General features: G+C 43.6%; 1 long non-coding RNA gene across 2 annotated transcripts; it reads right to left on the reverse strand.

Moving 5' to 3' along the window:
• Window positions 1-19,822: 19,822 nt before the first annotated feature.
• Window positions 19,823-25,681, reverse strand: LOC142748211 (uncharacterized). Of its 2 annotated transcripts, none has more exons than XR_012882185.1 (3): window positions 25,577-25,681; window positions 23,305-23,416; window positions 19,823-20,075 (listed from the first exon to the last, which is right to left on the reverse strand). It is a non-coding gene; the product is annotated as an uncharacterized LOC142748211 (long non-coding RNA). The 2 variants fall into 2 exon arrangements; XR_012882184.1 differs by lacking the exon at window positions 19,823-20,075 and adding an exon at window positions 20,420-20,533.
• Window positions 25,682-26,511: the final 830 nt, after the last annotated feature.

Raw genomic sequence — 26,511 nt, forward strand, 5'->3', positions numbered from 1 at the left:
ATGGTAGCAAACAGAGAACGTTATCTACAATAAGCATCAAACAATTTGTGCTGGTCTTTTACAGGTGCACGTTTATGGTTTGACCAGTGACATCTACCACAATGCCCAATCCATTGAGAGAGAGAGAAGTGTCCACAAATGGAAGGGTAATCTGTAATGCAGAAAAATAAAAATATATAAAACTGGAAATGTCACATGAAGCCCTGCACCATGTCTTGCAATAGATTGACATATTATGTTTTTGTTAGACTTAGTTTCGCCTCATTAAGAAGCTACTGAGAGTAGGGGATGACACAGTGACGTCAGCGCCTTCTGAAGCGGAATCACCGGCGATGTGGCCGGGGTTTCCACTCCAGGAGAAGTCCCTGACTTCACTGTGTTCATATATGGACACAGTGACGTCAGGCACTTCTGAAGGACATTGAAGTCAGGGACTTCTCCTGGTACGGTGGCGCTATCTACAGACAGGTAGGGGGGGTTCCTTCTATGGGGGGGTGCTGTGTAGAACTACCTGCAGGGGGCTATGTGGCATTACCTATGGGGGGGCTGTATGGCATTACCTACAGAGGGCTGTGTGGCATTACTTACAGGGGGCTGTGTGCCACTAAATACAGGCGGCTGTGTGCCACCACCTACAGGGGGCTGTGTGGCATTACCTACAGGGAGCTGTGTGGCACTACCTACAGGGGGGCTGTGTGGCACAACCTACAGGGGGGCTGTGTGGCACTACCTACAGGGGGGCTGTGGCAGTATCTACAGAGGGCAGTGTGTGGCATTATCTACAGAGGGAAGTGTGTGCAAAAATTTACAAATGAAATTCATCCGATTTTAAAACGGACAGGGAAAAAAACGGTTGCAAACGGGTCAAAATCGGCCATTAAAAACAGCAACACGGCCCGGAACGGAATCGGAACGGATGCAAAATTGATGCAAACCGGCCGGGAATCACGGCCCAAAACGACCGTTTTTATCGGCCGACACTCGGACCCTGACGTGTGAATAAGGCCTTAGTCAACCTCCCGAGCAGCGCCGGGTATAAAAGCTATATAAATATATACCAGCAGTGACTATACCACACGTATAAATATATACCAGCAGTGAATATACCGCACATATAAATATATACCAGCAGTGAATGCTGTCAGCCACAGTCTGCCCTTCTCCTTCTCCTCTCATCCAATAAGATGCAGAGGCTGAGGAGAGATGCTGGTGCAGAGCTGCCATACTCACACATTAGATGCACTCTGTATCGTGGTCCCCAGGGGACGTGCTATTCTCCGCTGCAAGCTCTGTTGCAAACTTATTATATTCTACACACAGGGGCGGATATAGGATTGAATCTAGGGCAGGGGTGGAAAAAACACAAACAATGAACAGACCCTATGTTGCCACCCCCTAACACCACCCCTATAGAACTCTGCTACCTGTCAACAGAAGAATCATCTGTCAGAAGGAAAAATGTTTCCCGATGAGTACAAGAAAGCCTCACCTGGGAATTAGACTTTCTTGTACTCCACTATGGGGAAACATTTTTCCCCTCTGGCGGATGACTTTTCAGTTGACAGGAAGCAGAGTTACATGAAGGGAAATTATTTTTCCTTGACCTCTAGTTTCTATTGTGGTGCAGGGGAGTAAAAATATAGGTTTTATATTTTTAATACTGCACTTTTTTTTTTTGTTGGTAGGTTCGGCTGGACCATTTAGACTAAGTCGTAGATTAGTTGGACTACTTCGATAATCTACGTTTGTTTTTTTTAAATAAAATGGTGAAAAGGGTTGTGTGGGGGAGTTTTTATTTCAATAAAAAAAATTTCTTATGTCTTTGTTTTTTAAACTATATTACCGCCTTAGTAATGACCGCTGTCTGCTTGATGGCGTCCATAATAAGGCAGGGCTTAGCGTTAACCAGTAAAAAAGCTAGCAGTAACCCCCCATTATTACCCCGTTACCCATCGCCACCAGGGGTATCAGGAAGAGCCGGGTACGGCCCAGTACCTGACCATCTGTAGTGATGGTCGTATACTGGAGGGACTGCAGGCTGGTATTTATAAGGCTGGGAGGGACAAAACACTTGGCCCTTCCCATCCTGTTAATACCAGCCTGCTGCTGTAGTACCTGTCCATCACTACAGATGGTCGAGTACTGGATTGCACCCGGCTCTTACCAGCCCCCCTGGCGGCGGTGGGTCCCAGTGTTATAATGAGTGGTTAGTGTCAGCCTTTTTACTGGCTAACGCTAACCCCTGCTTTAGTAATGGACACCAACAATCAGACAACTGTCATTACTAAAAATTACTAAAAAAAAACCAGACACAAAATATTTTTTTTGTTATTGAAATAAAAACTCCCCCACACAAATCTCTTTGACCATTTTATTTAAAAAAATAAATAAATGAAGTGTAAATCATCGACGTAGTCCAACGAATCCTTGACGTAGTCCAAATTGTCCAGCGGAACCTGCAAAACAAAAATTTGCAATAAGAAAAATAAAACAACTTATACTCACCCACAGCAGTCTTCTGTCTTCTCCCCTGCACCGCAAAAGAAACTAGAGGTCAATGAACTGTAATTTCTATTGTGGTGCACAGGGCCTAGAGTTGCACCACAAATATTAATAGCTAATAATTCTGGCGCATCTGGGAGGTCCTGTGCACCATAAAAAGCTAATGCAGGGACTCCTCTAATAAAAATGATAACAACTTTCCTTTACAGTGTAACTAAATTTTTTGAAACTTTTGATATGTCACACTGACACCTCAGAAGTTTTAGCCGGTGGATATCCGAGCACTGGGATCCCCACTGATCGCTAAAACTAAGAGGCAGAAGTGCTTGGGTGAGCTCTGTGAGTCTTTGAGCCCGTACACTGATCCGAGAAAAGCCAATCAGAAACAAAGTAGCACAGCGCTCACTTGAGCACTTCTGACGCTTCATTTTAATGATCAGTGGGGATCCCAGTGCTCGAACCCCCACCGATCAAAACTTCTGACATGTCAGTGTCACGTGTCAAAAGTTTTTTAAACGTTTATTTAAACTTTAAAGGAAAGGAGTTATAATTTGAAGCAGTCAGACGCACCCCCCCTTTTGCACTGTAATAACTACTGAGGGTGCTATGGGGGAAATTATACATGGGGGTCTGAATATCCGACTCTATTGGCTCTGTGGGGGGAGTTTTTATAGCTCTCAGCAGTCAGTAAGATGCTCTGGCCCCCTCCCTTACATTATAATAACTACTGAGGGCTCTATGGTGGGGATTTTACTGTAGGGGGGGCTGAGAATCTGACTGACTGCTGAGGGCCCTGTGGGGGGGGGGATAATCCCCCCATAGTGTCCTCAGAAGGTAATATACTGCAAGAGCGGGTCACGCAGGGTTGACCTTAGGTTGTATAGTGCCCTGTGCGGGACTCTCTATTGCTGCCCTCTACAAATACAGGCAAATACATACACACATATATATATATATATACACACACACACAAGGTATGTATACATATACACACACACTCACACACACACACACACACACATGGCATGTATACATAAACACACACACATGAGGCATGTATACATATACACACACACAAGGCATGTATACATATACACACACGAGGCATGTATACATATACACACACACGAGGCATGTATACATATACACACGAGACATGTATACATATACAGACACACAGAGACACAAGGAATGTATACATATACAGGCACACACACAGATACAAGGCATATATACAGACACACACACACACACACACACACAAGGCATGTATATATATATACAGACACATAAATACACACACAGACACAAGGCATGTATACATATACAAACACACACAAAGCATGTATACATATACAGACACATGTATACACACACTCAGACACAAGGCATGTATACATATAAAGACACACACACAAGGCATGTATACATATACAGACATACACACAAGGCATGTATACATATATGGATACACACACAGACACAAGGCATGTATACATACACAGACATATATAGACACACATTCAGACACAAGGTATGTATACATATACAGACACATACAGACACACACACAGACATGAGGCATGTATACATATACATATGCACACAGACACAAGGCATGTATACATATACAGACACATATATAGACACACACACAGACATAAGGCATGTATACATATACAGACACACAAGGCATGTATACATATACATACATACACACAAGGCATGTATACATATATGGATACACACACAGACACAAGGCATGTATACATACACAGACATATATAGACACACACTCAGACACAAGGCATGTATAAATATACAGACACATACAGACACACACACAGACATGAGGCATGTATACATATACATACGCACACAGACACAAGGCATGTATACATATACAGACACATATATAGACACACACAGACATAAGGCGTGTATACATATACAGACACACACAAGGCATGTAAACATATAAAGACATACACACAAGGCATGTATACATATATAGACACACAGACAGACACAAGGCATGTATACATATACAGACACACACACAAGGCATGTATACATATATAGACACACATACAGACACAAGGCATGTATACATATAAAGACACACACACAAGGCATGTATACATATACAGACATACACACAAGGAATGTATACATATATGGATACACACACAGACACAAGGCATGTATACATACACAGACATATATAGACACACACTCAGACACAAGGCATGTATACATATACAGACACATATACAGACACACACACAGACATGAGGCATGTATACATATACATACGCACACAGACACAAGGCATGTATACATATACAAACACATATATAGACACACAGACATAAGGCATGTATACATATACAGACACACACACAAGGCATGTATACATATACAGACATACACACAAGGCATGTATACATATATGGATACACACTCAGACACAAGGCATGTATACATATTCAGACACATATACAGACACACACACACAGACATGAGGCATGTATACATATATATACGCACACAGACACAAGGCATGTATACATATACAGACACATATATAGACACACACACAGACATAAGGCATGTATACATATACAGACACACACAAGGCATGTAAACATATACAGACATACACACAAGGCATGTATACATATATAGACACACAGACAGACACAAGGCATGTATACATATACAGACACACACACAAGGCATGTATACATATATAGACACACATACAGACACAAGGCATGTAGACATATACAGAGACATATATAGACACACACAGACACAAGGCATTTATACATATACAGACACAAGGCATGTATACATATGCAGACACACACACACACACACACAAGGCATGTATACATATATAGACACACATACAGACACAAGGCATGTATACATATACAGACGCATATATAGACACACACAGACACAAGGCATGTATACATATACAGACACACACACACACACACACACACACACACACACACAGACACACACAAGGCATGCATACATATGGAGACACACACACACACACATAGACACAAGGCATGTATACATATACAGACTCATATATACACACACACACACACACACACACAGATACAAGGCATGTATACATATACAGACACACATACACAAAGCATGTATACATATACAGACACACACACAAGGCATGTATACACATGGAGACACACACACAAGGTATGTATACCTATACAGACACATATATATACACGGAAAGAAGAGAAGAATGATCCAGCGCCAGTGATGGTATTAAAAGGGAAAGGCAATTCCCATGTTTATTGGAGAAAATATTAAAATCTTGAGTGCACACTGCCATGATTAAGAACGCAGTGTGCGTTCCAAACGCGTAGGCTTTGGTACACTACCTGCTTACTCTTGCTCCGAGACCGCGTCTTGCACTCAAGATTTTAATATTTTCTCCAATAAACATGGGAATTGCCTTCCCCTTTTAATACCATCACTGGCGCTGGATCATTCTTCTCTTCTTTCCGTGTTATATACCACGGGCCGTCGCGGGGATCCGAGCGACATCGCAGCAGACGCAGAAACCGGTGAGCTGGAGGCTTTCTCCCTTCTTTATACATATATATACACACACAGACAGACACAAGGCATGTATACATATACAGACACACACAAGACATGTATACATATACAGACACTTATATATATACACACACACACACACACACACACACACACACACGGGATGTATACATATACAGATACATATATACACAGACAGACACAAGGCATGTATACATATACAGACACACACACAAGGCATGTATACATATACAGACATATATACACACACAAAGATTCAAGGCATGCATATATATACAGGTACATATATATACACACACACACACACACACACACACACACACAGAGACACAAGGCATGTATACATATACAGACACACACACAAACTTACCATCGCCTCTTGCTACACAGGTTTCTTGGAGGTCGGGCTGTGGGCGGAGCTTAATCCTCAGCCTTGCACTTGCTTCCTCTGCTTCCTCAGTGTGTGTAACGAGGAGCAGAGAATATAGAGTCCAAAGTATGGCCTGCACAGTGGCACCCCCTACATCCTGGGAGGCTGCAGCGCCATGTGCAGGTGCCCCATAATACCCACTGCAGTGAGTCATATGCCCCCCCTTTCAGTATGGTAGCGGCCCACTTTTAAATTATTAAGGGCTGGAGGCTGAGCACAGTAAGTGGTACTCTGCCGCTCTAGTATATAACAACGACTCAGCCTCCTGCCCTTGCCTCATTACTTACCAGCCGCTCTCTTCTTTTTTTCAGGAGAGAGCATTCGGCTGCTCCTCCCGCAGACCTCCAGCTTCTCTTCTCTATGCTCCTCTCTTGCGGCGTGTGCAGCGTCCATCAGAGTGGGGGGTGTACTAGCAGATGTGCGCCTATTGTGCTGCACGTCTGCTAGGTAAAGTATGCTCCCCTGCCCTCCCCACGCGTCCCCCCTGGCCCTGCCACAAAATGCCGCCCCCATTTTTAGCTCAGTGGCGCCGCCTGAGACGGCTGGCTCACCTCACCTCATGGCAGGTGCGGCCCTGCATATGAGCATTGATGAGTTATAGAAATAAGAAATTGCATTCATTAAAAACATTAGGACTCTTTGAGGGACAATTCTAAGATTAATGCTTGCCATTTCTTTGCTAATAGGCACACTAAATGTAGAAATTACACAAAACAAAATAATTATTTTCTTAATACCATTTTATCCTATCCTGTCTCATATTGCAACCAAAACTATGAGAAATTTTGAAGACTTCTTCTATAGTTGTCCCAGAAGATAAGCCTTTTTCTCCCCTTCTATCTTACATATCTTAAATCAGACCTGTCTCTCGATGTAAGGCAGATAACTTTAGCAGAAGTGCTCCCTACTGCTTTGTCCGCTGTAGGAGGGTATGCATACTAATCCTTGCCCCTCTTTGAAGCCCCTCCCTTCAGAAATCTGACCGGTGAAAATGGAAGTCATCAGCTTCAATTGACAGCTTTATTCTTTGCTAGATTTCTTTTTGTTTTAAGATCCTGCAACATTTTTCTTCTATTTACGTGCATCACCTATTTCAAGGTTTTGTTCCTTTCGTATACTAATAACAATATGGGTCATACCTACAAAATCTGCCACAAACAGGCAGAATTCTTGACACAATTTTAAAAACAGTATGGTTGATTTAAACTTATCTCTCAAGATATTTTAGGTGTTTCACCTCCAATAGTAAGTAAAACAAATTCAATAATTTTAATTAAAAATAAATTCAATGATCATAAAGTGTATCTCCTTTTCTCTATTCTGTGATGTGTTCACCCATAATATTAAGAATGATGGTGAGAAATGCAGCCGGCAGATCAGGCAATATTGTTGCCAACAGCAGCATAGCTATAGGACTGTAGAGGTAGCAGATGCTACTGTTGACTAAGTGAGCCCGATAACCCCTCTGCAACATAATGGAATAGAAGTGCTACATATTAACTTGTGAAAGTTGGGGGGGGCCCTGTAAAAGATTTTACATTGGAATCCAGCAGCTTCAAGTAACATAAATGTAGTTTTTAGGAGAGGCTACAGCATAATTTTGTCGCATCAGCAACCAGACTGCCAGCTCGTCTGACTGCATCTCACATTTAAACTCCAGTCAGGAGACGCAATAGTAATGAAATAATATTATATTCAAATACCACTAACATAATAGATCAACATATGTATTTTTCTCAATTACTCTCATTATAACAAAATAAAGCTTTAAAAATGATTCCTATACTTGTTTATATACTTGCATTCTGTTGAAGCAGATACATTGTCTCACTCACTATGGCCTTATTCTGTCATTTTTCAGACACCATATGATTGATTTTTTTACAAAATTACCTCTTGCGACTTTGTTCTGCTGGGTTTCTGTAAACTGAGATTGTGATTAAAAATTCTTTATATAAACTACACAAGTTCACATAGTGTGAGATAGGTATCTCAAAAGATAGAGACTGGACATTGCACATCTTCATAGCATGACAGCCCCTAGTCTCTAATTTGCAGAGTGTGCACTAAAGGACAAAGATATTAAACATACTATGGCAGCGGATTGTGATACTCTGCTACTCTCATTGTAAAAAACAGGTTTAAAAACAATTTTTTTTTCTTTATATTTTAAACAAATGCCAAGGCAAGAAACTTGAGAAGTAAGAGATCAGAGGTGGGACAAAGACATAGGGTAAGAGGAAACACTCATGATATATGATAGAAGCAGGGAGAAAGCAAAATATGATCGGGAAGATATTGAAGACCTGAAAGGAATGTCTGGGGTGATTGTTTGATTTCTGCTTTAAATGTAGAAAAATCAATGTAGGATTTTGTCTGTAAAGAGCATCTGCCATCAATTTCATATTATCAATGGTTCTGCAGAAGTTATTTTAGAGATCAACGTATTCACACTCAACATATAGTCACAGCCTGGTATGCACCTTGAGGTCTGGAGGACAATAGCAAAATAGTTTGGCATTAGGACGGCCGTATTTGCAGACATCTCTTGAGAAAAGGGCGTCGACTGGATGGAAGGAGTTTGTGGTAAGCGTTACAGTATCCCCCTCTTACACCCCCTCCTCTTGGGACCAGAACAAAAGAGAGAAACCTCTTAATGAGCGTAGGAGCCGTGAGATTCTCCTCTGGCTCCCAGGACCTCTCTTCTGGACAAAACCCCCTCCAATCCACCAAATAAAAAGTCTTTCCTCTCAATCTCTTGGTGTCCAAGCTCTCCTTAACCTCGAAGGTGTATGAAGGGCCGCTGGAGGCAACCGCAGGGCTTGGAGTCTTGGTAAAGTGGTTCAGAACCACTGGTTTCACGAGAGAAACATGGAAGGAGTTGGGGATCTTGAGGGTAGGAGGCAGCCAAAGCTTGTAGACGACAGGGTTGATATGCTGCAGGATCTCTAAGGGCCCGAGGAACCTGGGAGCACATTTGTACGACAGCACCCTCAGTCGAATATTCCTGGAGGACAGCCAGACCTTCGTGCCAGGAAGAAACTGCGGAGGTTCTCTTCTCCTTGTGTCCGCCTTCCGCTTCATGCGGTCGACCGCTAGCAGGATGGAGGATCGAGTCTGCTGCTAGAAATGCAGAAAGTCCCCAAAAGCCGTGTCAGCAGCTTGCAACTCGGACGTAACAGGAACCGGGAGAGGAACTCGTGGGTGCTGGCCATAGACAATAAGGAACGGTGTCTTCTGTGTGGACTCGCTGGCATGATTGTTGTAAGAGAACTCAGCCCACAGAAGCAACTGCACCCAGTCATCATGCTGCTTGGAGATGAAGTGGCGTAGGCATTTCTCCAAGATCTGATTGATCCTCTCGACCTGACCATTGGACTGAGGATGGTAGGGTCCACAGAGGGCTCTCCAGAACTTCGAGGTGAACTGAACCACCCAATCAGACACAATGCTGCGGCAAGCCGTGCAGGCGGAAGATGTGTTGGATGAACAGCTTGGCCAGCAGAGGAGCAGAAGGAAGACCCATCAGAGGAACTAAATGGGCCATCTTTGAAAATCGATCCACCACCACCCAGACAGTACTGCATCCGGCAGAGAGAGGCAGGTCCGTAATAAAGTCCATAGCGATATCCTGCCAGAGGGCATTGGGCACAGGCAATGGCTGGAGCAGACCAGCAGGTCTGGAGTGGGCGACCTTGTTGGCTGCACATACTGAACAGGAAGAAAGAAAGTCCATAATGTCCTTGGGCAGCGTAGGCCCCCAGAAATGATGAGCAATCAGATACCGGGTCTTACGGGTCCCCGCATGACCTGCCAGTCTAGAGGAGTGTCCCCAGCGGAGGATTCTTCCACGCTCAGCCAGGCGCACAAAGTCCTCCCTGGAGGAATGTCCCCAACTTGCAGGGGATTGACAGAGACAATGCAAGACGGATCAATGATGTTCTGTGGAATCTCCATGGTGTCTTCTGTCTCGAAAGACCTGGACAAGGCATCGGCCCTCACATTTTTGTCGGCCGGGCGATAATGGAGCTCAACTGGAACCTGGTAAAGAACAGTGACCACCTGGCCTGACGAGGGTTCAGCCGTTGGGCGGTCTGAAGATAGGTGAGGTTCTTATGGTCCGTAAAAATCGGGATGGGATGAGCTGCGCCCTCTAGTAGATGTCTCCACTCCTCCAGAGCCAATTTGATGGCCAGTAACTCCCGATCCCCAATCGAGTAGTTGCGTTCTGCGGAAGAGAAGAGCTTAGAAAAATATCCACATACCATTGACTTGCCCTTGGAGCCTCTCTGGAACAGGAGTGCACCACCACCGACAGAAGATGCATCCACCTCCAGCGAGAACTGTAGAGAGACATCTGGATGATGGAGGATAGAGGCTGATGTGAAGGCACTCTTCAGGTTATTGAATGCGGACTCTGCCTCATGAGTCCACACCTTGGCATTCATGCCCTTCTTAGTGAGGTTAGAGATAGGAGAAGTCAGTGAGGAGAAGTTTGGAATAAACTGTCTGTAAAAATTGGCGAATCCCAGAAAGTGCTGTATGGCCCTCAAGCCTTGAGGGCGTGACCATTCCAGGACAGACTTTACTTTTTCAGAATCCATCTCGAGACCTCGATTCGAGACGATATAGCCCAGGAAGGGTAGATCATCTTTTTCAAACACACACTTTTGCAACTTAGCGTACAGACGATTCTCGATTCCTTAACCGCAGCAAAACTTGACGGACATGTCTCTAATGCGTCATAGAATCTGTAGAAAAAATCAAGATATCATAAAGGTAGACTACTACACAAACATAGAGGAGGTCAATGTAAATGTCGTTAACAAACTCCTGGAAGACTGCGGGAGCATTACACAGGCCGAAGAGCATTACTAGATATTCATAGTGTCCATCACGGGTGTTAAATGCAGTCTTCCATTCATCACCCTGGCGAATCTGGACTAGGTTGTAAGCCCAACGCAGACCTAGTTTTGAAAATAAATCTTGGCACTACGTATACGATCAAACCGTTCTGAGATCAGTGGCAACGGATATTTATTTTTCACCGTGATCTGGTTGAGACCTTGGTAGTCAATACAAGGACGAAGAGAACCATCCTTCTTTTTGACGAAGAAGAACCTGGCTCCTGCCGGGGAGGAAGACTTCCGTATGAAGCCCCTTTCCAAGTTCTCTTTCACATAGGCGGACATGGACAGAATCTCTGGCAAGGATAGAGGATATACCCTACCACGGAGAAGGGATGCACCAGGAATCAGCTCGATAGGGCAGTCATACGCACGGTGTGGAGGCAGTGTCTCCGCCTCCCTCTTGCTGAAGACGTCCGAAAATGCAGCATAATGACCCGGCAATCCTGCCAATGACCGAGGCAGGGAGGCTGAGCCGAATGAATCTGCACCAGGCATCGGCTCTGACACTCAGGGCCCCACTGGAGAGCCTTTCCAGAATTCCAGTCCAGGACTGGGGCATGTAGTCGGAGCAAAGGCAGGCCCAGCAACACAGGGTTAACGGCTTTGGATAGGACATAGAAAGACAGGAGTTCAGAGACAGAGCTCCCACTTGGAGCCTCAGCGGCTTGGTCACAGCTATAACTGGGTCTGGCAGAGGTAGTCCATTCACTGATGCAACCATCAACGGCTTCTCCAGGGGGGTGGTGGGTACTTGAAGAAGATCCACCAAGTCTCTATGGATGAAATTAGCAGCGGATCCAGAGTCCAGATACACAGAGACCTGATGCGTTCTCTCGTCGGACACTATGGTCACAGGTATGGACAATCTAGACAGAAGTCCTCTCTTTTCCAAGGTTGTCTCAACTAGCAACCCTAGGCTTTGGGATTTTTGGGGACACAGGCGCGCAAGATAGCCACCGAGGCTGCAACATAGACAGAGTCCAGTTGTGCATCTGTGTTGTCTCTCCTGGGAGGAGGTGTTCTCGGATCCGCATATCAATCTGGACAGACAGAAGGATGAGGTCATCCCGGAAAGATGGCAGGTCTCGAGCGGCAAGTTCAAACTTAATTTTAGGAGACAGTCCATGCCAGAATGCAGCTACCAGGGCCTCATTGTTCCATAACAGTTCTTCCACCAGGGTGCGGAAGTGGATGGCGTACTCGCTCACGGAGGTGTCTCCTTGGCATAGGTTAATCAAGGAAGCCGCTGCAGATGAGACCCGTCCAGGCTCCTCAAACACCATGCGAAAAGTCCGGAGGAAGCCCTGGAAGTCACGGGTCTCTAGTCCTTGTCTCTCCCAGATAGGGTTCGCCCATGCAAGAGCCTTGCCAGTGAGGAGAGAGATGATGAAAGCGACCCTTGCGCTGTCAGATGAAAATGTCATAGTATACAGGCTGAAGTGGATCTGGCACTGGTTCAAAAATCCATGACAGGTACCTGCGTCTCCATCATAGCGGTCCGGAAGTGGCAAAGAAAAATGCGGGTCAACACGGCCAGGAGTTGTATTCTGAGGATCAACACTGCCAGGAGGTGTAGTAGGAGGAACGGCAGCTTGTGCCTCCTGCCGACGTGCGAGAATGTTAAAAGACTGGAGGAGTTGGTCCTGTCGAGACCGGAGGTCTTACATATACGCCCGCATCTCTTGTGACGTCGTCATGGTCTTGTATCGACCAGCGGGGTCCATGGCCTGAGCGTACTGTCACGTAGGGTTCGTGGACCCACTGGACCGTACCGCCTTGGCGGTATGGCAGCTGGCCTACAGGGAGCAGATCAAAGTCTATAGTTCATATAGGGTACCTGTGGCAGCTCGGACAGTAGCAAGGCAGGCTTGGCAGGAACTAGGCAGCAGGTAGACGTGTAGGCATGGACAGGCATGGTATACAACACAGCATGGCTACAGCTCAGCACGGCACTAGAGCAGGATACAGGATACAGGAACAAGGAACACTGGGAGCAGGAAACACTAGGGGACCATTTGCAAGACAAACTTGGAATACGACAACAACGCTCAGGCGTGGGAGGATGGGGCTTGGACCTTCTTATAGCACAAGGTGCTGTGGGAGCAATTAATCTCCAACATGCATGCGCTCTGACTTCTTAAGTCTGGACTGAGCTCGTGAGCGCACCCTGGTGGTCACTGTGGAGCAGGACGGCCGTATGTGCAGACATCTTTTGAGAGAAGGGCATCGACTGGGGAGTTTGTGGTCAGCGATCAAGGACGTTACACCTACTCACCCCTCAGCAGCCCTGGCCATGGATCTGTGAGTGCTGGCTGACATCTCCTTCCTAGGAGACGCCAACACTAACTTCCGCTCCACTTGGCTGTGTCCTATAGGGTGCGCACGCTCGTGCACAGCCTTAAAGTGCCAGTGCGCGCACATGAATTTTATAATCAATCAGCCCTAATCTCTCTGGACTATTAAAGGGGCCCTCCCCCTTCACTCCCTGCCTGAGCATTGTTTGTAATTCCCATGTTACTCTTTGCTAATGGTCCCGTAGTGTTATCCTGTTCCTAAGTTTTCCTGTGCCCTACTGCCTGTTCCTGTATTCTGTGCTATGTTGGTCCCTGAGCCCTATCGAGTGTTGGAGTCATGTTCTGTCATCGGTCATGTCTGCTGTCATGCACCACGTCTGGTGTCATCTACAATTCTTGATATCCTCTGCCATGTTGGCATCCTCTACCGTCTAAAGTTACATCTGTGCCTAGATACTGTGAATCTCTGGACTAGTCAGGTACCCTTGTGCTGGACTTTGTATTTATTGGGTACTCTGTTATTTGGCCAGCTGCCGCCCCACTACGGCGGTGCGGCCTAATGTGTTCACATACCCATAGATCATGACAAAAGGATTGGTGTTGACCTAATACCTATAAAATTGTATAGTTTAGCGTTGGATACAGGTTTCCTGATTTACTTTTTAGAAAACATGATGGGGCCCTTTAATGCCCATTAAATCATAAACTCCTCTTGTGTTAAACAATAATAAAACGAAAAAAGGTAATAAGGAAATTATGTATTCTAAGTGGAGTGTATTTGAAACCAGAGACTTGATGTGTTATAATGATTTCTGTTTTATTCATTTTGAGGTGTCATTATTTGTTAAAGTCAGATTCTATAATCAGACTAGACATCATAATTTACCTAAATTACACAAGTGTGCCATTAGTGAGGTGTGAATATGAGAAGCAATGTATATAAGTTTCTAGACTGTGCTATATGAAATGTGACCCTGCTCATATTTCATGAGAGACAGGCATTTTATTGTAATAATGTTTATTGATTTTTTTTTTTATTAGGTATGCCGAGCATGGTACATAGTGATTAAAGGATTTTTTTTCCGCAGATATAACATTCATGCTATCAATGTGTGATCGGTGACAGTTCAACCCCATGTACGCTCAAATACAGAAAATTAACGTCACTGGACACTCGGAGCAACCGACACAGTGTCAATGTCGTCTATGTGGCTGTGGCTAGAACTGCAGCTCTGTGTCAGCTTATTGCAGCATCAGTCACAGCCAGAGGCGTAACTTGAAGATCCTGAGCCCCAATGCAAAATCTGTAACAGGGCCCCTCACTTACCATTTGTCATTTATAATACTGGTGTCTACCTATGGGGCAAAGGTTATTTGGGCCCCCTCTGGCCCAAGGGCCTGGGTACGACTGCTACCACTGCACCCCTATAGCTATGCCCTTGGTCACAGCCTCATGGACATTGATGGTAATGTGTCAGATTCTACATTGAAGGGACTCTTTAGTCTGCCGTACCTGTGGTTCCCAAAGACCTATCCTTTCTACACCATTTTGTTTTTTTTAATCTAAATAGGTCCAGAATTCTTTTTTTGATCACTCTTTTAACCCCTTGACACACCATGACAAAACTATTTGTGAAGTATGGAGCGGGCCCACGTGCTGAGCCCACTCCATACATTGCGGGTGTCAGCTGTGTATTACAGCTGACACCTCACACTAATGGCCAGGAACAGAGAGAGCTCTAATCCTGGCCGTTTAACCACTTATATGCCGCGGTCAATAGCGACTGCAGCATCGAAGGTCCATCGGCCTCACCTGTGATGCGGGGCGATGATGGTTGTCATGGCAGCCGGGATGCCTAATAAAAGGCCCCCAAGGTCTGCCTTGTTTCTGCTCCTGTTAAGCCCTGCCTCTGGCAGGGCTTAACAGGAGCCAATAGAAATAATAATATACTGCATTACACTGCAATATGTCTGAGGATCGCTGGTTCAAATCCCATAGGGGGACTAATAATTTTTTTTAAATAGTTATCTTAAATAATAAAGTTTTTAGCTATGTACAAAAAAGAAAAAAAAATGACATTTTTTTAACAAAAACATTCTCCTCATTTTTTCCTATAAAGTAATGTAAACAAAAAATTGTATCACCGTGACTGTAAAAGACCAACCTATTACAATATAACAGTATTTAACCTGCACGGTAAATGTCATAAAAAAAATAATAATTTAAACGCCAGAATCGCTATTTTTTGGTCACTTCAGCTCTCTTAAATTTTCTTTATAAAAAGTGATCAAAAAGTCATATTTTAACAAATAGTTTTTTCTTTGTAAAAGTTGAATTTTTTTTTATAAAACAGAATAAATTTGGTATCGTCGTAATTGCATTGACCGGCAGAATAAAGTTTAGTTGTTATTTTTACTGCACGGTGTTAGCCAGCCCACAAATATTTCTTTTCAGTTTCATTATGTTATATGGTATGTCACGGACACAGGGTATGTGGACCCACTAGGCCGCTCCGCCGTAGCGGGGAGGCAGCTGACCAGGTCACAGTCTATGCGGAAGTAAATGGCAGACAGTAATGCTTGGGTACCTGAAATAGTCCGGGTGGTGGCTGTGGCTTCAGCACGGATGGAGGCAGGTGCGGCAAGTGGCGCCTGACGTGGCGGGCAGTATCCGATGAAGCGGTAGATACTTGACGTGGCAGATGGCATTTGACGTGGCAGATGGCACTTGGCATGGCAGAAGACACTTGACATGGCAGATGACACTAGACGTGGCAGAAGACACTTGACGTGTCAGATGGCACTTGATGTGGCAGATGGCACTTGACGTGGCAGATGGCACTTGACGTGGCAGATGCCACTTGACGTGGTAGATGCCACTTGACGTGGCAGATGACACTTGATGTGGCAGATGGCACTTGGCGTGGCAGAAGACACTTGACGTGGCAGATGACACTAGACGTGGCAGATGTCACTTGACGTGGCAGATGACACTTGTCGTGGCGGATGACACTTGAACGCTGGTAGGCACAGGAACAATACGGAATACAGGAACGGTAACAGGGCACGGGTAACAGCTGTAACGGGAGACACTAAGGGACCGTTTGCGAGACAGACTGGGAAAGACTAACAACGCTCAGGCAAGGTTTAGAAGGCCAGGGGCCTTCTTATAGACCAGGAAATCGTGGCAGTTGATAGTGATGCCGATTTCCTAATTGCGCGCGCTGGCCCTTTAAGGCCGGGCGCGAGCGTGCGCGCGCACCCTACGGGACCCAGCCGAACGGAGCGGAAGTGAGCGCTGGCATCTCCTAGGAGGGAGACGGAGGCCAGCGCTCACAGATCCATGGCTGCGGTTGTCGGGAGGTGAGTAAACCTGACGGCCCGTGGTCATGGGCGCTACATGGTACTTTAAATAGTGGCAATTAAAACAAAAACTCCTCTCGCAAAACATAAACCCTCACATCACTCCTTTGACGAAAAAAATATAAAAGTTATGGCTCTTGGAAGGTGGGGAGTGAAAAATGAGAAAACTAAAAATGGCTTGACTTCAAGGGGTTAATATATCTTCCTAGAGGTCGGAGCTTTGTTTTTCTCATACAAAACTCCAAATCCCCTGCATAGACTTAGATTCAAAACAGCCACAGCCACCACTAGAGGGAGCATGGAAGCTCACATTTTGTACAGAACCATAAAATGCCATAAAAGGCGTCTTTGTACATATCGAGTCCGACGGAGCCCGTATGGCAACACATTAAATTTTCAGAAAAAGTACAGTTTCCGTGAACTGCCACGCAGGCTGCGTGCACTGACCTCTGCTGTGTGTATGAGCCCTCAAAGGTACTGTGTCTAAAAATCAACTTTTGGAACCGCCTCTTGCAAGCTCCACCTGGCCGAACATCCCCCTGCAATACTGCAGTAGAAAATCAGTATTACATGCTGCCCATTGAAAAGAAGGAGCATCATGGATGCGTCAGGAGAACAGGAGGCGTTCTTACTTAGTGGCTCCCCACTCCGACACATAGAGGGAGTTCCTGAGTTGGAGTGGATTTGTAAGTGGTCTTTTTCTTCTTTGTCAACAATTACACATCACATCTTTGCATACGGGACATTTCTACTGCTATGACTGTATTAATTTCTTCCTTTAAGGGACATTATTAGGAGGTGTTTATTCTGAGACATATTTTTTTCACAGATAGATGTAATATTAAATGGCTTTGGAAGGCCTAATACAATTCTCAATATGTACTGTCAAAAAACAAATAACTTCCTGTCCTCTACTCTAGGTGCATCACACTAGTTGGCATTAACTTAGTTTATTGATATGTTAGTCCTCAATTATTTATTATTTCCAACTTCAGAATTCGAGCACAATGTTATTGTGCGTTGACATAATCCAGCAGAATACAGAATAATTGCTCACGATTAATATTTTCCTCCTTTAATTATACATTGAGCAGCATGATTCTGACATTAGACTTCACTATTATGCGCTGTGTGATATAATACTTCTATATGTATAATGTAGAACGTCTTGAGTCACTCAGCAACAACAATTCATAAGTAATGAAAAGTTAGACGTGTTGTACAGTACATTGTCCGGTCAATATCACGTCTTTTAATGATAATAATTTGATGCTATGTAAATAGTAGTTATTTGTATCCAGCATTCTTATGGGGTCTTACAGTACGTAGCCTAGGGGTCATGCCTGTTGTCCATAGCATTTACTACAAATGTAATTGGGGGAAAAAAATTGGAATTCTGAGGGGGAGAACTTTATTTAAAGGACCTAGAATTCAGTCCTCTAAATGGTCACGCAATTTGTATTACAATTGCAAATTAAGGATACATGTAAAGTGCTGGGAGAAAGGGAGACATCTAGATGGGTGAAAACACTATTTGTCACCCAATACAATTTGTCACCCATGTGAAAAAGTAACATCAGAAACTCTTCCTGTTGTTGTAGGTATTTAACATTACTATGTATCTAAACTTAGAAAGATATTAGAGGTGCATAAGAATTAGAGAAAGTGGATATAAAGCCCATATCACTCCCGTAACACTCCTCCATATCTTATTCTCAACAAGGGATATTTGCTGGAGAGGAGATGCAAGGTGGACGATGGCTTAGTGGCACAGACCTGTTTATTCCTAATGGCAACAAATTGGGAAAAGGAAAAATCTCTATAAAGTATATCTCACATTAACCCCGATTTTTTTTATTTTTATTTCTTAGCTATTCCACAGGCCTTAAACCTCCTTATTATGTTGCCACCTCCTCTCAACCACGTTTAAATCATTGTCCCTCAAAAGTTTATAAACAATGGATGAAAAAAGTTGATCATTTCTAGCACACACCGGCAAACTGAATACTTTGAGAGCGATGCGCTCCCTGACAAACAGCTTTCTCTCAACTACATCCCTTTAGCCTTGGGATGTTCTTGAATAATTGCTAAAACATCATCTCGGGGACAACTCGTAAGGAATTACCATTTCCCTAACCCCCTCACTCCCCTTGCTTTTTTCAACAGGACACATCAACTAAAATGTATAATCAGCATCTAGGTGGACATCTAGTAACTGTTAACTTTAGTGTTATGCACCTAATACAATAACATTTGTCAACTTTGTTGCTCAATACATCAGGCAGCAACTCCAACAATTTTCTAAATGGTTTTCTTATTGAATCATGATCATAAAAAAATTAAAAGGTAAGAAATATGTCAGTCTAGAAAGTGCTACATAGCCAAGGCTAAGACTGGAGGCTTAGGAATTATATTGGAAAACAATGAAAGTCATTATCTTAAAACAAAGGGAATATTTTCAGGAGGCCAAGATTACTCCAAGGATATATGTAAGTAGCAATAACTCATTATGGAAGTAAGAAAACTTCCCGTACGATCATTTAAGGAACTGGAGACATCTCTCTTCTTATCAGTATTTATCACTCAACAATAAGAAAGATACCGGGACATGAGGCAGTAATGGGCTGAAACACTATTAAGAACAAATAAAATGAATGTTATATGATGTTTGCAAACAAAAATAAAAACTACTGGAAGGTTTTCAAGTTATTTGAAATTATTTTCATGTACAGACACAGATAAAATGATGTCTGGCATACAGCAAATACAACATTTCACAGCTGGCCAACTTGGCATTCTTGGAGAATTTATAAATTTCCCATTGTATCAGATCCATAATCTACATATCAGTGTTTGTTTTCATAACTGAGCCATTGACTTGTAATGGGATCTGTCAGGTTTCAATCTTAGGTTCTGGTATTCTTATTGAGAAAAATAACGGGACACCTGTTGGAAGTCAAGAAATAGTAGTGTGAACAGAGCCTAATGATACATCTGGAATTAGTGATATTTTCCTTTAGCTATAATAGACCAATGACCATCTTTATGATAAATGCAACGGGTTGGTCAAGGATCTGACATTTCCCAAAAAATAAAAGAAATATTAAATGAGCAGATGAGAAAAAATATTGCTTTATCCATGAGTCAAGCTGCAGTGTACTATAAAGAGTAATTCACAGCACATATGATAATATAATGCATGATACTCTCTGTGCACCACTTAACACAAGCTTATTTCATTCTTTACCCATTCTCACAAGTGCAGCATCGTCATAGGTTAACTGTGTAAATATGCAAATGTGTTTGCCTTTGGATTTGATCATACAAACATATGGACTGCCAGCCGGGATCCTCAGTAGTAATTTCCTAATCCTTGTTAACATTTGCTGCTTCCAGTGTTAGGCCTGGGGGAAATACAAGCAAACACAGAAATGATCTGCATCATCTTCAGTAGCTAGCAACTGAGGGATGGGATGACCAAATCTCAGCCTATGATCAACTCATTTGAAGGAAAAAAAGTATACTGTATGTATAGAGATGTAACACAGATGACACGTTAAATGGTTTGTGTTCCTAACTCAATTATGATAGACAGATAGATAGAAAGATAGATAAAGTGAGAGAGAGAGAGAGAGAGAGAGATAGGTAGATGATAGCAGGGACGTAACTAGGAAAGACTGGGCCCCATAGCAAACTTTTGACTGGGGCCGCCCTCCCCTGGGTATCACACAACCCCCCCTCCCTTGTAGATAGTGCCTACCTATATATTCTGCCACACAGCGCCCCCTATAGATAGCACCATATAGACCCCTGTAGATAATGCCTTACAGCCCCCTGTAGATAACGCCATACAGCCCCCCCTGTAGATAACGCCATACAGCCCCCCTGTAGATAACGCCATACAGCCCCAAATCTCCCCTGTAGATGATTCCATACAGACCCCCCTGTAGATAATGCCATACAGCCCCCCTGTAAATAACACCATACAGCCCCCCTGTAGATAACGCCATACAGCCCCCCTGTAGATAACGCCATACAGCCTCCCTGTAGATAACGCCATACAGCCCCCCTGTAGATTACGCCACACAGCCCCCCTGTAGATTACACCATACAGCCCCCCCCCCCCAAAAAAAAACGGCCTATAGTTTGTCCTAGAAAAGAGATGTATTCCCTATCCACAGGAAAGTCCCCCAAAGTTCCCCATGGCAAACCTCGGACTTCCGGCGTCTGCACAGTTCAATAAAAATGAAAGGGGCGCTGGTCACGCATGCGACCAGTGCCCAAGTCATTTCTATGGAGCTGCCGAGGAAGTCCGAGGTTTGTCATGGAGAACTTCGGGGGACTTTTGGTCCCAGCGATTCCACATGTATCCCCTATCCTGTGGATAGGGGATGCATGCCTTTTGTAGGAACAACCCCTTCAGTGGCTTTGCGCTGTAGCTGCCTCATGCCCTCACGGGCCCCCTCACGGCTGCTATAGCGGTAATTACGCCACTGGATGATAGATTAGATAGATAGATAGATAGATAGATAGATAGATAGATAGATAGATAGATAGATAGATAGATAGATAGATAGATAGATAGATAGATAGATAGATAGATAGATAGATAGATAGATAGATAGATAGATAGAAAGAAATATACAGATCCTAGCAGCACCGGCAGTGTGTGGGTGCAAGCTCTGAGGGACAGACCAAGTCCCAGATACACAGGAACCAAAAAATGAGCAGCAACTCCAATAGTAAAGGTGCAAAAAGTGGGTACTTTATTGCCCGTGCAACATTTCAGCTCCGTTCACTCCGGGCTTGAGAAAGGCTCCAGTGAACGCAGCTGAAACGTTGCAATAAATGACCCACTTTTTGCACCTTTACTATTGGAGTTGCTGCTCTTTTTTTGGTTCCTAGATAGATAGATAGATAGATAGATAGATAGATAGATAGATAGATAGATAGATAGATAGATAGATAGATAGATAGATAGATAGATAGATATGGATCGATGGACAAAGAGACAGATAAGTTGAAAAAAGACACAGGTTCATCATGATCAACCCTTCTCAATCAATAACACATCATTCATTGCTAGAAAAATTGTAAGCCATCATGATATTCGACATTAGATTAATGTTCAGCTGTTTTTTAAATGCTGACATACCGTAGTGTTTGCTAATAATACATTTTGGGGTAGGGCATTCCATAGTTTGACTAAACTAACTGTACAGAATCCTCTCCTATATTCTTGTCTGAAACGTCTTTTTTCCACATGCAACGAATGTCCCCTCGTCCTTTGTACAGTTCTTGAAATTAATAAATCACGAGCCATGTAATGCCGGCTGCGGGTGCCGCCACTGCCAGCGGCCTGGTCCTTCTGCTCTGCATGGCCGCCAGTGTCTCCATCCTGCCTCTCCTCCTATTCATGACCGCATTCCCCTTCGGGCACGCGCACGTTCCCAGTTCACCTTTTAAAGAACCAGCGCAAGCACATTTCTAAAACCTCCCAATCCAATCCCTGTTGCTCCGGGACTATTTAAGGCACCTCCTCAGATTAGCTGGTGCCTGAGCAACCTTCTTGCATCCTAGTTGTGTACTGCAAAGGTTCCTGTTTGCATTCTGATAGCAGTTCGTACCTCGCTACCTGCTATCAATTGTATCCATCTATCCTCTACCAGCCTGTATCCAGCTATACGCTACCAGCCTGTATCCAGCTGTCCGCTACCAGCCTGTATCCAGCTATCGGCTACCAGTCTTTATTCAACTATCCGATACAAACCAGTATCCAGCTACTCGTTACCAGTCTGCATCCTGCTACCAGTCCGTACTGTTACCCGCCATCAGTATCCAACTACCTGAGACGAGCCGGAGGCTTACTACTGGTTATGACCTTTGACTTCTTATCCACACCTGTCTGTCAAGGTATCATCTGCAAGTGCGTGTACCCCCGGTGAACTACACCATTGTATCTTGTTCCGCTGGGCCAGGTGCTACTCACAGCGGGACCACCTCAAGGGATAGCAGGTAGTCTTCCCACAGCGTAGTCCAGATCCCCATATGGGGGTTAAAGGTTGAAGACCAGAGGGGCTACTTAAATAATGTCCTTAAAGGTGGCCCTAAGTATAACCGGTTGAGTAACATAGTGGTTCCACAGCATAAAGAAAATAGACTGCACGGCACTCACCGCTTTCCAAAGGTGCTTTAATTCAATGAACAGAGGCAGGCATAACACGGGAAACACGGACAAGACAGTTGACCTACAGCCGTTTCACGTCCTCCAGACGCTTTCTCAAGACCTGTTGGGATTAGGTACACATGCACTTAAATTCCCTAGCAGGGCATAAGCGACTACTTCCGTTCCTCGTAACAATGTATAGAAGTACAAATACAAACATTTACTCATACATATTGATACCACCAAGTAAAGGGACTACTAACCAGAGTGGAGACAAAATGAATTGTAAATCTATTTTAAGAAAGCAGATAGATCATTTCTATCATTCAAACCCAGAGGTCCTAGTGCCTCAGTTTTGATGATCCAATTTGCCTCACAGCGTAGCAGCTTTACGTGTTGATCACCACCATCAAATGGGGTGAACACACGCTGTTCGCCCGCAAAGGGCATACATTTAGTGTCCCCCCCATGTGCTTCTCGTATATGATTTATCAATCTAGGAGATCCCTTTCTTGTACCAATGGAATATATATGCTCACAAAACCGTTTAAATACTGTCCGTATTGCTTTCCCTATATAGAAGAATTGACATGGGCAAAATACCACGTAGATTGAAAAGTTAGATCTGCACCTAATGAGATTTTTGATATTATCTTTTATCGCACCCATTCTAACTATTTTTCCCGTACTCATCTGTCCACAAAATGAACAATTGCCACATTTGTGATTACCTACTGGGGCTATATCTTGTAACCAATTGCTTTGTTTTGACCAGAAAGTGACCCTTGACTAATTTGTCCTGCAAATTTTTGCATCGTCTGAACGAGACCACAGGAAGATGACATGCTTTTTCAGCCAAATCCACATCCGCCTCTATAATATGCCAAAGTTTCCTAATGGCACTATTAATAAGGCCAGCTACTGGACTGTATTGGAAAGAAAACACAAATCCCATAGTTCTATCTTTTTGCCTCTTTTTAATCTGTAGTATATTTCGATCACATTGAAGTGCTCTAGAAAAGGATTCGGACAATACTCTATCATTATACTCTCTAGCTCTCAATCTCTCCAGCAATTTCCAAAAATACATCATGATCACTATTTATTCGTTTTAATCTAAGAAATTGGCCATAGGGTAGTGTCCTTTTAACATGTGGTGGGTGAAAACTCTTATGGTGCAAAAGTGCATTAGTGGCTGTGGGTTTGCGGAATCCACTAGTATGCAAACCTCTCTCTTTTACTGTACTTTTAACATCCAGAAACTCTATATTAGCACCGCCAAAATTGGCAGTGAACTCCATATTAAGGTAATTTGTGTTGATATACCGAACAAAACTATCAAACTGTATTTTGGTACCTGACCACACTATTATGACGTTGCCAATAAATCTAAACCAATGTCTTATATATTTTATATATGATTAATGTTGTATATATATTTTTCCTCCCAGGTGGCTAAAAATAAATTTGCATACGTTGGAGCAACAGGTGTCCCCATTGCTGTACCACTGGTCCTCAAAACAAAAATCTTTGTGGCTCAACACAAAATCCAGTGCTTTGCAAATAAAATTTACACATTCCTCACTTTTCCCTGTCCTCTCCAAAAATGATCTGATGGCGCCTAGGCCATCATTGGGGCAGATCTTAGTATACAGGCTTGTCACATCAATAGTGGCAAGACTGTCACCAACACCCCACTGAAAATCAATAAGGTTTTGTAGCAGGGATTTAGTGTCCAAAAAATATGATGGAACACTTCAAAATAGAGGGTGCAAATACCAATCAAGATAGCTAGATAGTGGTTCAGTTATTGAGCCCCTACCTGCCACAATGGGTCTACCTGGGGGATTGACATAGGTTTTATGAATTTTGGGAAGAAAATACCAATATGGTTTAGCTGGTTTATTTGGTAGTAATCTTTCTGCCTGATGTCTAAAAAAATGTTCAGTGTCATGCCTTTCCTTAATAGGGAGCGCAGTTTCTAAGTGTACACATTTGTGGGGTCTCCCCCCAGTATCGTATATGTATCAGTGTTTCGCAATTGTCGCATGGATTCCACTACATAGTATTCCCGATCCATAATCACTATGTTCCCTCCCTTGTCAGCAGGTTTAATGATCAATTGGTCATTTTGTTTCAACCATCTCAAAGCTCCAATCTCTTTTTTAACATAGTGGTTACACAACCCGCTGGTCCTAAAAAGCTAGTTCTTTGTGTGGGCCACACATACTATATACTTATACACATAATTAAAATGACCTTTAACCCCTTAGTGACGTACTATTCCATCGCGCTAAGTGCATCGTTTCGCGCTCAGTGCCGGTATAGTACGTCCAGAGGAAAATGCATCACCATTTTCCCCCGGTGTTTCATCGAGCTGTGATGCCTGCTGTTTCCGACAGCAGGCTATCACAGCTCAGTTTGCAGGGACCAATCATATTGGTCCCGCCTTCGTGATCGCTGCTATTGGTTAGTTAGTGACGGCCGACCAATAGCAGCGATCACATACGTAATTTCCTGCTCTGACCTCAGATCCTGCCACACCCACTCTCTGTTGGAGTTAGTTAGTCGAAGATAGCGGTTGTGGAGAGTCAGAGCAGAGCAGTTAAAAAAAAAAAAACAAATATATGATTTATTTTTTTTGCTTTTACCAACTTGTATCCACTTCCCACTCCTGTCCTTGTGTTCCCCTTGTCACCCACATTTTTGGCCAGTGATCTCTATCACTGACCACTTTTGAATCTTCAGGGCCACATTTTGGTCCATGGGGATTATTTTTTCTTTTTTTTTCTTTATAAAATATAATAAAAACAAAAAAAAGTCAGTTTAGAAAGTCAGCAGATAGTTTAGCATTAGGGTTAGTTAGTGTCAGGGAACCGCCAAAAAGCGTAGTTAGGTGTCAGGGAATTTAGCATCAGAAATCAGTCACAGTTAGTTAGGTTTAGCGTCAGGAATCCGTCAAAGTAGTTAGGTTTAGCGTTAGGGATCCATCACTGTAGTTAGGTTTAGCGTCAGGGAAGTTCACATAAAATCAGTTGTTAGCGCCAGGAAAGCTCAGAATACTCTAGATAGGTTTAGTTTCAGGCACTCGTCACTGTAGTTAGGTTTAGCATCAGGAAAGTTCGGAATAATCTATGTAGGGAAGATCACATAAAATCTAGTTAGGTTTAGTGTTAGGAACCCTTGCCCTAGTTAGGTTTAGTGTCAGGGAAGTCC

The sequence above is a fragment of the Rhinoderma darwinii genome, chromosome 3 (assembly GCF_050947455.1).
Source record: "Rhinoderma darwinii isolate aRhiDar2 chromosome 3, aRhiDar2.hap1, whole genome shotgun sequence".
Classification (NCBI taxonomy): Eukaryota; Metazoa; Chordata; class Amphibia; order Anura; family Rhinodermatidae; genus Rhinoderma; species Rhinoderma darwinii.